General features: G+C 41.2%; 1 pseudogene; it reads left to right on the top strand.

The window, feature by feature from the left end:
• Window positions 1-7,796: 7,796 nt before the first annotated feature.
• On the top strand, window positions 7,797-7,914 carry LOC124790226 (annotated as a pseudogene).
• The last annotated feature ends 5,683 nt before the right edge of the window (window positions 7,915-13,597 follow it).

The raw sequence follows: 13,597 nt of genomic DNA on the forward strand, positions 1-13,597 counted from the left end.
GAACCTGCGACCGTAGCGGTCTTGCGGTTCCAGACTGCAGCGCCTTTAACCGCACGGCCACTTCGGCCGGCTGTTCTTAGAGGATTTCGTATTATACACACGTTACAAAAAATAAATCTTTTTGGCTACATTCGATCGAACGAGAACAAGTCAGGTGTGGCCACGTCTTCGAATTGTAATCGCTGATAAGTGAATCTCCGAATGTGAAATCTATTCGCACGTTTATCGTACGGCACCTTCCGCGAGGCAGCTGTAAAGGCGACGGAGCAGAACGCTTTGTGCTGCCACCATACACGTACTGCAGGTTTGCTGCGAGACGCCGCTTCCCCTCCTTCGCTGCTTTACCAGCCGCCGTAACTCTGCTGCATAAGCGCTGCAGCCTCTAGCAGCGTGAGTTCTCAGTCTGCGTTGTGCGAACGAACACAGGACACAGTAACGGGGCCGCGACCTCGAGCTGTATCCCGCCTACAGCCTTCATGTGTGTTCGTACAATTCACCACTGGCTGTACACGTTAGTGTCTGGACAACACAATTCTGAAGACTGTTCTCGCATCCTCTCTTTTTTTTAGGGGGGGGGGGGCGGATGGGGGAGGGGGGGAAAAGGGGAGATGTAATTAGAGTTCTGACTGGTTTGTTGCGACCAGCCACTGCGTACTCTCCTGTGCCAAAATCCCCGTCGCCAAATAGCACTTCTACCCAGTGTTCTGTTCTGGTGCTGAACAGACATCAGTCCACTTCTTCCAGGGTTGCTTATGCCCAGCCTTGTGCACGATGAGGGATTAGCTAAAGCTAGTATCACTGCACACGAAGCTGTCAAGTTCAGGGCTGTCGTTTAAAATATGTATGGTCTATATTTTTCCATAATATGAGGGTTGTCCAGAAAGTAAGTTCCGATCAGTCGCGAAATAGAAATCACTTGCAAAATCCGGTAAAGCATGGCACAGATGTGTTGGACAGTGTATCTAGTACGTCTGTCGATCGTGTCGCGTCGCTCTTTTCTGTTCTGAGTCAACACTGAGCACCTAAATATGCGTAGGCAGTAGCGTAGGCAGTAGCGTCTCCCGCCAAGTATGAGGGCCTGGTTAGAGATTTCGCCTGTATCATGCAGTCCACATAACACAACTGTCGAGCATTTCCTTATTCATGCCAATTCTCGGCCGCACGCTTCAGGGGCAATGAAGACGCACCTGCAGCGTTTCCGATGAGAAGTGTTTGATCAGCCACAATACAGTCCGTAATTGGCTCCCCCTGCTCACCTGAACCGCTGGCTATGAAGACAAATTTTTTCTACAGACAACGAGCTGAAGACCAGTGCAGGTAACTGGCCAAAAGCACTGAGGATAGTTGATGCACCACTACGACAAAACTCGAAATTGGAGCGGCGACTATGTAGAGAAGAAGGTGGAAGGTGTACCTAACCTTTGCAAATAAAACGTTTCTGGTTTTCACTGTGGTTTACATTTCGCGACCGATCGGAATTTACTTTCTGGACAACCGTCGTATAAGGCGTATATATATATATATATATATATATATATATATATATATATATATATATATATATATATATATATATATATATGGGTGTGTGGAAACAGTTCAAACAACTGTCATAGATCGTGGCAAGCAAGTACTGATATATTAATGAATATTAATGATAAGCAGAATGAGATATGTAATGCCCAACGGAAAAGTTAAGTTTCTAAAGTTGTCGGAGTCGAGAAACATATATAAGGTAATCACACATCACGCACTTTCATAAATCCTGGGTGGCACAATAAGAAAAAGGACTTGCTTATCTTAAAACAGTACATAATGGATGAATGAACAGTTTCGTGAAAGGAAGAGGTTGAGTATGTGTAAGTCTTTCGCTTCTAGATGTGTAGCGGAGCAGCTTCCCCTTTCGTACGCAGAAAATCATTAACTAGCTGAAGACTATTTAACAGAAGCCTGAAATTCTGTCGGCCGGATAACGATAGCAGTTGAGTGTGGTAGTGTTACCTCATCTGTTATATCAGCATCCAGCAACACAGGTCCATATGTGGCCTCGCCTTGAACAACAATAGTAATATTCAGCGCCCACTCTGCATCAGAATATTAGTTGTTGGAACTGAATAACAATGGCATTCTTGAATATCATCGCAACACAAGATGGCTGCTCGATACTATACTACATTTAAAGAATAGCAAAATATGTTTTTGGTAAATAAGTTCGCTACACATGGGTTCCATATACGGTGAACAAACCACAGTTTACAGCTTCGTGGGGTAATCCAACCCTCATTTCTCGTTAGACAACCAAGATACTATCATAACAAGGATAACCAGAAAGATCCTATCGAAAGTAACCTTAAACTCCATGAATGTTAACATTGAAGGACTTAAGACTGCACGGAATGAAACAAAATTATAAATGATACAGTAGCTAAGCTCCAAGGACTTCGTAATTCACAACCTCTCCGAACCTATTCCACTGCACATAATCACTCGGAATGATACTATCGCACGGAGCAATACTAATAAACAAACCCGACTAATCTAATATGGTGGATCGTACTTCATACAGAATATAAATTGCACTCGTATTATAAGGCATCTTGCATGCAGTAAAGACCGTTGAATAACATGGCATTCCATCAAACAAAGCTGACTTCATGTACCCTCAAAGCTGACTTCACGGTATCCTCAAATTTAGCTCCCGAACCAGAAACGTCTTAGTCGCCAACGAATCCTAATGGCTGATGGCAAACCAATTCACCAAAGACTTTCTATCAGTGCGGTGATTTAGCGAAGAATTTGCAATAGTATCTGATCAATGCACTGAAACTGGTTAGTGCAAAGTCTTAAAGATAGCAGCAAAATAAATAATACAGATCACGAAAAACAGTAAAATATATTTTGAGAAAATGGAAGAGCCAACTAACAGGTACTTTTCAAGGCTAAATTAATAATGCGGAATCTATTTCCCGTATCATATCCAGAAGTGCAATGTTCGGTGAGAATACTTACAAGGAAGAAGAAACGATGTGCCTACTCCAGATGTATATCAGAAATAACAGTACCAAAGCCATGCAATACCTTCATTGCGCAATGTCATGGGTAATACTACGATTTACAAAATACAGTTTTCAGAAACCCCTACACGAAAGAAGACGCAGTAAATATTACAGAATTCGAATCAAGAACTGCTGCCAACATCACTAACTTAGAAGTAGATTTCCTCCGTGTAGCGAGGCAGCTCAAATCACATTATAAAGGCAAGTCTTTCGGCTGAGTTTGTATACCATTTAGTTTCCTTTCAGATTATGCTGCTATTATAGTCCACACTTGGCAATCGAATGCAATAGCTCGCTCGACGAGAGATCCGTACATAAGGCTGGTAATTTGAGAACGTCATACCAGTACTCAAAAAAGAAAATAGGAGAAAACCACTGAATTACAGACCCATATCGCCGACGTCTATTTCCAGTAGGATTTTGGAACATGTATTGTGCTCGAACATTATGAATTAGCTCGAAGAAAACGATCTATTGACATACAGTTAGCAGTGATTCAGGAAATATCGTTCTTATGAAATATAACTAGCTCTTTATTCACAGGAAATAATGATTGTTATTGACAGAGGACGTCAAACTGATTCCATATTTCTAGATTTCCAGAAGGCTTTTGACACTGTTCTTCACAAGCGGGTCTAACCGTATTCCGTACCTGAACGACATGATTCATGATTTCCTGTCCAAAAAGTCGCAGTTCGTAGATGGTAATTAGAACTTCATTATGCCTTTACATCCGGCCGTGGACATGAAAATTGTGGTGTAGAGGAGCAATGCCAAATGATCAAGTCTCTACATCACAGTTTTTAGGTTCACTTCAAAATGGCGTGATGTAACTGCCAAAACCAGTCGTAGGCCCAATGAAGATTTTATTATCGAGTGGAACAGCAGTTTAATACTGACATACAGTTGTGGAATCAGCATCGTTCGAACATATAGAATGTAATAATAGGCGGAAAATCGTTGTGTAAAACGGATGAGATGTCCGGCGTTCCCCAAGCAAGTATTACAGGCACTCTGCTGTTTCTAATACATGTAACGATTTATGAGACAATCTGAGCAGCCCTCTTAGATTGTTTGCAGATGATGCTACTGTTTATTGTGTAGTAAAGTCATCAGAAGATCAAAAAAAATTGCAAAATTATTTAGACAGGATGTCTATATGGTGGAAAAAGTGGCAAGTGATCCTAAATAATAAAAGGAGTGAGGTCTTCACGTGAGTACCGAAAGGAGTCTTTTAAATTTCGGTTACACGACAAGAAAATGAATCTACTAATTACCTAGGGATGACAGTTACTGAAATTGGATCACATAGAAAATGTCGTGAGGAAAGTCAATCAAAGACTGCATTTTACTGGCAGAATACTTAGAAGATGCAGCAAACGTAGTAAACGGACTGCCTGCATTGTGCGTGCCCGGTGTTTTCTGCAGTATTTCCGGGCGATACTGGATTCTTACCAGTTAGGATTGACGGAGGACATCGAAAAACGTCAAAGATGGGTACCTTGTTTTGTATTATCGTGAAATAGGGGAGAGTGTCACAGACATTACAAACGGGTTCGAGTAGCAATCGTTAAAACAGAGGTGGTTTTTGTTGCGGCGAAAAAATTTCAGTCACTAACTTCTTCCGTCGAATGTGAACATATTTTTTGACTTCCATTTACATAGGGAGAAATGATTATCGTAATAAAATAAGAGAGACATGAGCTCGCACGGAAGAAATTACATTTTTCCCACATGGTTTTCGAGAGTGGAAAGGTAGAGAAACAGACTGACAGTGGTTCTGCGCATGCTCTGACAACCAGGCGTGGATTGCAGAGCAAGCATGAGGATGTAGAGTCTAGGAAGTCTCTCAATCACTATGGATTTCTTAAATCATGTAGTACGGTGAACTTGATCATACGCGCTTTTTAAGTACAGTTTTTTCGACATGCAATGCAAGGGGTTCCTGGCTTTACGCGGGAAAAATATGTCGGTAGACAAGGTCAGATGATCCCATAATGTTCCGGACCGTTGTCTGGGCCGTGAGTCGGGTAGCGTGTGGGTTTTAGCCGAGACTAAGCTAAGCAAGTTAGGAGCGGCCTTGGAAAGAAGTACGAGGAAGTCGTTGCGCCATTTAGCAGTAAGCAGTGCATCGACTAACCAACTCACATACTCCTGCTCGAAGTCAGGATTGCAACTGGCTAAGATAGACTTTGCATGGTGTGGAGGTTGATGCTAAACTCATTTTCCTTGTTTTACGAAGGATGGCTGCTTTTTTTTGGGATGCATGAGCTTGCAAAACAATCGACTTTGGAGTTCTGAACATCCTCGTCAGTTTGGTCAGTAACCTTTGGATAACTGGAACACAGGAGCGTGGTGGTCACTTTGTGCAACACTAATATCTGGTGTGAACTTTTTCCAGAAAACCAAAACCAAACCCTCTGATAAATGTGTGAACATCGTTTTTATGTGCACAACAACATATTACAACCATTTTACAGAGAAAAACAATTAACAGACAAGATAAGATCTACTGTTATTCGTGCACGACAATGCAAGAGAACTCGCCCCTAATGTGTCGATGATAGTACTACGCAGTGTTTTCAACGATAGAGTAGTTCATATCACGAATGACGCACCCAAAAGATGCAGCTGTGCTTCATCAGAAACCAAAAACATTTCAGGGTGAATCTCTCAATCGTTCACAGACTACAACAGTAAGGTGCAGCACTATCGTCGAGCATCAGTATTTGAATTGCCCTGTTGGTGCTCTAACCTTCCATCTGTCAGCAGATGCTAGTGACACACCCGTCTGTTGTACTAACTGGCACAACGTTTTCTTCGGACTTCTTTCTAAGGTCGCCAGTAGCTCACGCGCTAAAGCCGATACGCCACCTGCCACAGTGACTGAGAAACGGCCCCAGAGTCATGCGATGATCGCAGCTTAACTACGGTCGTATTGGTTGCCGCGCAACGACAGAAAGCGCGCTCGTGTCGTTTGTGAAACACCCTTTAATTGGCAATAAATGACAGCCTCTCAGATGTGCAATCTAGGGAAGTATTTTCACTGTTTCTTACCCTACCTTGACACGACAAGATTACGTTGTACAAGAATCCCGACGTGAAGAAGTTGTTTCCAGTATAAAGAAGTGTTTGCCTGTGACACGAAATGACTTCACTCATCTTTAGGATTTGCAGCTCTTGCATTTTTTCCGTGTTTGCAGTTACAGTTATTTCATATATTATGCAAAAAACACTACCTTATGTTGTTAACCAAACATGTTTCGCCACCTGTGTACCATCATCAGTGGGTTTTGTTTGTTGAAAACAGTACAAAGTAAACATATTTTAGGTTGTCACTTTGTTAGATCAGTTGCAACCTAAAATATGTTCACATTTTACGGTTTTCAATAAACAAAACCCACTGGTGATGGCACAGAGGCGCCGAAACATATTTGGGTAACAAAAAAAAAAGAAGACAGTGTTTTTGGATAAAAGACGGAACCTATATCCAATGATGGTTTTAGTCAGTTGCTACAAAGCTTGTCGAACAGAAAATAAGCACATGACTAGGGGACCAGAGCGAAACTTTCGCAATTTTGTAGTTGTAAATAACGACCGTATTTGGAATAAGTGTAGTCGGTGGAATAAGGGTAGCTCTGGGAATGAAGAGAAAATATTTTTAAAAGTCAACTGAAGACATGAAACAATAATCATGAATGTATGACACATGCTTGCATGTACAGTTCAATGCGCATAATTTTCAACAAAATTCTTTACAGAACGTTGCATTATCTCGGTGTAAACGATACATGATGTAAGAACGTAATCTTCATGCCCAGTTAACAACAACATTAAAGCAAATTAAATTGTGTTTTTAATAAGATAATATGAAAAGGTAGTCTCTTACTCGTGATTAAAAAGTTAGCTTCAGAAAATACAGCTATGAAGGTGGGTTTTCAGCTGCCTTTTGGCTGTTGATGGTTAAAAGTATCGTTTATGTTAACAGTTTCCAAAAGTAGTACGTTTTAGCTCAAAATTGGTATGCATTGTCGAAAGCCGGTTAAAAAAGCGTTCTAACGATACCTTATTCATCACTGTACGATTAGTATTTGTTGAGAAAAAATGACGTTGAATTGAGGAATGGTATATATGATGCGACTAGCAGCACCTGTGGAGCCGATAGTCCATACAGTGAAGTAACGAATCTAACGAATCGTCCTCTGCTTTTCACGCGTTGATGTGAGACTACTGACGCAAAGATCCTTGTTTATTTACTTGCCTGACTATTCGGTTTTTTCCTCAAAAGTTTGCAATCTGTTGGACTCCACCTGCGAGTATTGCTTACCGGAAATTGCTTGCGAGCGGCGTAAAAATGTTATCGTCGCCGTTTGTGTCTGCTTTGAATGATAAGAGGCGCAGAGCAGGACTGCGGCGCTTTCTTATCGCTTTGTTCTTCAGCGGAGCTCCTACGTCGGCTGTAACGGCGAGATGTTTACGCCGTCCGTTCCGCGTCCCCTACTGGTGTGGGAGGCTCTCAGAAAGGCGTGCGATACCGCGGCAGCACGGAACACATCTGCCCTGTCAGCCGGCACGATGGAGTACCCTCTACCCGTCGCAGCAGCAGATTAGATTACATGAGCCACATAGATTTTTCCTGAAACCCATACTGAGGAGCTCCTCAAAAAGTCAAACTTCTGAGAAAACCAAAAGTACGTATTGTATCGCGTAAGCACTTTGGACAAGTCTCTATACATAAAAGGCAACGGCCTTGCCGCAGTGGATACACCGGTTCCCGTGAGATCACCGAAGTTAAGCGCTGTCGGGCGTGGTCGGCACTTGGATGGGTGACCATCCAGGCCGCCATGCCCTGTTGCCATTTTTCGGGGTGCACTCAGCCTCGTGATGCCAATTGAGAAGTTACTCGACCGAATAGTAGCGGCTTCGGTAAAGAATACCATCTTACGACCGGGAGAGCGGTGTGCTGACCCCACGCCCCTCCTATCCGCATACTCCACTGGGGATGACACGGCGTTCGGATGGTCCCGCTAGGCCACTCGTAGCCTGAAGACGGAGTACTATATATAAAAGGCAATGTCATGACTGAGTAGCTAACTCGCCATTGCCCAGCCTAAAGCGCTAAAGGTAGAAACTTGAAATTTGGAGAAGGTGTGCATATAAACTGTAGGTGTCGTTTGAGAAGCGATCTTTCGAAATTTCAACTCTAAGGGGTTGAAATAGGAGATGAAGATTTTTTAAAAAAAAATGTCGCTATCAAGGAAATTTTGAAGCTGGACCTACGAAAATTGGTATTTAGTTTCTCGATCAGAAATAAAGAAACACTTGTTGGGGTATTTTTGGAAATTTAACTCTATGGGGCTGAAATATTAGGTGAAAGCATTTTTGAAAATATATCATTATTAAAAAACTACTGAACTATTTTTCATGCTACATCTACGAACACCGGTATTTGACTTCTCGGTTACAAACAAAAAATACATGTTTCAGTGCTTTTGGAAATTGAAGCCATCAGGGGTGAGGTAGGGGATGAGATTTACTATGAAAATATTTTACTATGAAAGTATTTTTAAAGCTAAATCTATGAAAATTAAAATCTGGCTTCTCAGTTAGAAATAAAAAAATACGTGTTTCACTGTTTTGGAAATTCAATCCCTAAGGGGGTGAAATAGCTGTTAAAAGTTTTGTGAAAATATTTTACTGCGGAAGCATTTTTAAAGCTAAATCTTTGAAAATTTGTGTTTGGCTTCACTGTTAGAGATGAAAAAAGGGGTTCACTGTTTTTGGAAATTCAGTCCCTAGGGGGTGAAATAAGGTCACATTGATTCACTGTCTCATCATCGCCCAGCGCAAACCGCCATGAAAAGAATCGTGAAGTTTGGAGACGGTATGGATCTTATGTTACAGGCATCCTTTAAGAAGGAATTGTCCAAAGTTCCATTCCCAAGTGGATGAAATAGGGGATGAAATGCTTTTTGAAACTATGTCTCTATAAAGGGAATTTTGAACCTAGAACTACGAAAACAAGTACTTGGTTTCTCAGTCTGAAAATAAAAAAAAATTGGCATTTAAGCATTTTTGGAAATGCAACCACTAAAGGGTAAAATAGTGGGTGGAAGGATTTCTTAGGGTACATCTATGACAGCTGATTTTTTGATTTCTCGGCTAGAATTAAAAAAACACATGTGTCAGTGTTTCAAGAAATTCAGCCCCTAAGGAGGTACAATAGGGCTGACAGTTTTTAAGAAAACATTACGTTAAAATTCAAAAAATTAAAGCTAAATTTTTGAAAATTTGTTTCACTTCTTGGTTAGATATAAAGAAATATTCGTTAAGGGATGAAAGTTGCTATGGAAATATCTCCACAAGAACGGAAAAGGCATAATTAACAATGCCGAAGACATTCGTTTTGCTGCTCGAAGAGTGAGGTCCCTTGCTAAAGATGGTACCTCACGATGGAACCACAGATCAATGACAGTCGCTGCCAGACGCAGCTACGAATGAGAGACATCGATGAAGACACACCCACAAGAAGTTACGTTTGCCGCCACTGCATGGAAGTCTACTTACGTCAGAGAGCTGCGCCGTTCGCCCACTCGAATAGCTGCGTCATCGTAGTTCCCAACCAGCAGCCAGCTAGTGTCGTGAGTCAGAATAGTGTAACAAAGTTCAGAGCGAAAAGTAACATGTGATATTTGACTGTCATGTCAGGTTGACAATAATTCTCTGTGGCAGATATATTCAGAACACGAACTATAAACAGTTGCGACAAAAGCAGAATTATTATTCAATGCGAAGAAGGGTTTGTCACTGGGTATGTTCGTTCAAAAATGGCTCTGAGCACTATGGGACTTAACTTCTGTGGTCATCAGTCCCCTAGAACTTAGAACTACTTAAACCTAACTAACCTAAGGACATCACACCCATCCATGCCCGAGGCAGGATTCGAACCTGCGACCGTAGCAGTCCCGCGGTTCCGGACTGCGCGCCTAGAACCACTAGACCACCGCGGCCGGCGGTATGTTCGTGGAGAAGGCTTTTGACAATGTTGACTGGAATGCACTCTTTGTAATTATGACGGCAGCAGGGGTAAAATACAGGAAGCGAAAGGCTATTGACAACTTGTACACAAACAAGGCGGTAATTTAAGAGTCGGGGGGCATAAAAGAGAAGCAATGGTTGAGAAGGTAGAGAGACAGCGTTGTAGCCTATCCCCGATGTCATTCAGTCTGTCATTGAACAGGCAGTGAAAGAAACCTAAGAAAAATCTGGAGTAGGAATTGAAGTTCACGGGGAAAAAATAAAAACGTTGAGGTTTTCCGATGACATTGAAATTCTCTCACAGACAGCAAAGGACATGGAACAGCAGTTGAACGGAATGGACAGTCTTGAAAGGAGGATATAAGATGAACATCAACAAAAGCAAAACAAGAATAATGGAATGTAATAGAGTTAAATCAGGTGATGCTGGGGGAGTTAGATTAGGAAACGAAACACTTAAAGTAGTAGATGAGTTTTGCTTTTTGGGCAGCAAAATAACTGATGATGGACGAAGTAGAAAGGATATAAAATGTAGACTGGCCATGGCAGGAAAGCATTTTTGAGCAATAGAAATTTATTAAAATTAAATATAGATTTAAGTGTTAGCAAGTCTATTCTGAAAGCATTTGCCTGAAGTGTAGCCATGTATAGAAGTGAAAGATGGTCCATAAACAGTTTAGATAAGAAGAGAGGAGAAGCTTTTGAAATGTAGTGCTACCGAATAATGTCGAAGGTTAGGCAGGTAGATCACGTAACTAATAAGGCACTGAACAGAACTGGGGAGACAAGAAATTTGTGACAGAAGTTGACCAAAAGAAGGGATCCGTTGATAGGACGCATTCTGAGACATCAAGGGGTCACCAATTTAGTACTGGAGGGAAGTGTGGGGGATAAAAACTGTAGAGGGAGACCCAGAGGTGAACACAGTAAGCAGATTCAGAAGAATATAAGTTGCAGTAATCCGGAGATGAAGAGGCCTGCAAGGATAGAGTAGCATGGAGAGCTGCATCAAACCAGTTTTCTGACTGAAGACCACAGCAACAACAACAACATGTTCTGAGATTGTATTATGTATTATCGTCTCATATATTGACATGGCTGTTTTCTAAAGATAAGTATTTTTTATTACAGTGTTGTGCAGAAACTGATGCGTTGATTTTTAAATGTTGTATTTCGATCTTCTCCGGAATTTAAAACCTTAGAACTGTGGTTCAGGTTTGCTACGGTATATAAAATCATTAATACCGAAGAACAGAACAAAACAGTCTTGGACGCAAGAGTGATTTCATTCATACCGTGTAACGTCTACTCAGGCATTGATAATAGCCTCAGTTCGTCGACGACGAGATTACACAAGTTTTTGCAGATATGCCTTATGCAGCTGAAATCACTCATTGATGAGTAGATACCGCAGAGGGCTACCAAACCTCGCAGGAGAGCTTCTGTTTTATAACAGCGCACACTCCGCTGCAGAGTGAAAATCTCATTCTGGAAACGTCCCCCAGACTCTGACTAAGCCATGTCTCCGCAATATCCTTTCTTTCAGGAGTGCTAGCTCTGCAATGTTCGCAGGAGAGCTTCTGTAAAGTTTGGAAGGTAGGAGGCGAGCTACTGGCACAAGTAAGGCTGTGAGGAGGGGGCGCGAGTCGTGCTTGGGTACCTCTGATAGTAGAGCACTTGCCGCCAAAGGCAAAGGTCACAAGTTCGAGTCTCGGTCCGGCACACAGTTTTAATCTGCCAGGAAGTTCCAATACGGATTGTTTTTCTTATAAATATACACATATTATAAAATTTCATTATTTTAAACAATCATTTATCTTTTTCCATATAAACATTACAAACTTTAAACTTCCTGTTACAAATCAATGACCTTAACTAACAAAGAACACACACTCCATAATCGTAGATACATTAACCTAGTATAAATCTGCTACTAATCGACATAAGTGTTAGAGTTAGGGCAACACTTGTTCCCTGATATTATACCAATAGCATATTACTTACGTTCACAGTAACGAGAATGAAAGGGCCCAAGTCTTGTACCCAAAACATCCTAGAAACGATAAGATCACATCTGGACGAAACTAAGCCATCCACACAGCTTAGGTTAAACGCTTCACTGGACCGTACGCGGATTAGAAGTCGTGCATCATTTGAAGAGAGCCGAAATGGTGACTCGTCGCACGACGCTCTACATATCCAACCAGCTACAGCCCAGTTCCAGTGTCCTTTGACTCTCTGGGGACCTGTAGCCTTATGTGAGGCTGTCAGGATCGGCCTTCTGTCAGGTACTCGACACCAAATGTTGCTTGCATGCAGTTCCCTTCGGAAACTGTATGAGACAGACCTGCAATCAATGGCAGCGGCAACTCAGGAACTTTTTAACGATCAACGAACGCTATTTACAGAATTTTAAGAAGAGGTATTTTTTAGTTGTACTTAATACCGTCGATTTAAAAAACTTTAAAAATATAATACTGGTCATCCACGTAGACTGGGGTTGATAAAGGAATAATTTATATTCATCACTAATCTCACATACTGAGAAAAAAAGGTTGGAAATAACATTTTTGTTCGCGTCTATGAAAAGGGATGAGTAAATTTTTTAATTTAAGAGCACCTTCTATACACAAATCGAGCTCTACAACTTTCATGCATGACACTTTTCATTTGAAGTAGCAATTTTTGAGTTATGGGCGTTGGAACACGAGGATAACGCACTTTTCCACTAAACTGGTAAAATAATTGTTTTGAAGCTACAGCCTATAGCTGTGAAGTACTTGAAATAATGTATTGCAAACCATCAGCTGTACCAGAACAACTTTATTCCTCTATCGGTTTCGGTTCATAAAACCATAATGACTGGAGGAATAGCTGGGCACTGATGATTTACACGAATATATTGATACAGTGGCACTTCACTATTAACTTACCTCTCGCATAGCTCACAGAATATTTGCTAATCATTACAGCAACATATGTCAAAAGACCACGATCACAAACTTGAGATATTTCTCTCCGGTATGATAGTTTCATGAATCGAGTAACAAAGTAGTGTTGGCAAATCTTTCGGTATGGAGTACATTATTATAAATAGGTAAAAAAGATGACGATCTTTGACGATCGATTGTGTCTAAACAGCTGAACCGACTTTAGCTCTTAAGTGCGTCATTCTATGTGAAATTTTATGCTCTTTCATATTGGTAGTTTGGATTTTTTTTAGGATGTATGGTTTTTGAGCTATAAGCGAAAAACTGAGAGAAGCCCAAGAATTTCGTTGCATTTCGGCCCTCAAAATCTTAGCACAAGTCAGAAATCATTGCAGACTTATTGAACTCTTATTTGAGGTACATAACATCGCTAAAAATTATTTCCAGTTTGTGCATGTTTATTGGCCAGTAATAGTCCAGTGAGGCTACACTAATCGTACTAAGAAATAATCGTGTTCAACTTTTGTTTTATTTATATACACGATATCTCTATCCATTGAATTACAAACCTCC

Source organism: Schistocerca piceifrons, chromosome 3 (assembly GCF_021461385.2).
Source record: "Schistocerca piceifrons isolate TAMUIC-IGC-003096 chromosome 3, iqSchPice1.1, whole genome shotgun sequence".
Classification (NCBI taxonomy): Eukaryota; Metazoa; Arthropoda; class Insecta; order Orthoptera; family Acrididae; genus Schistocerca; species Schistocerca piceifrons.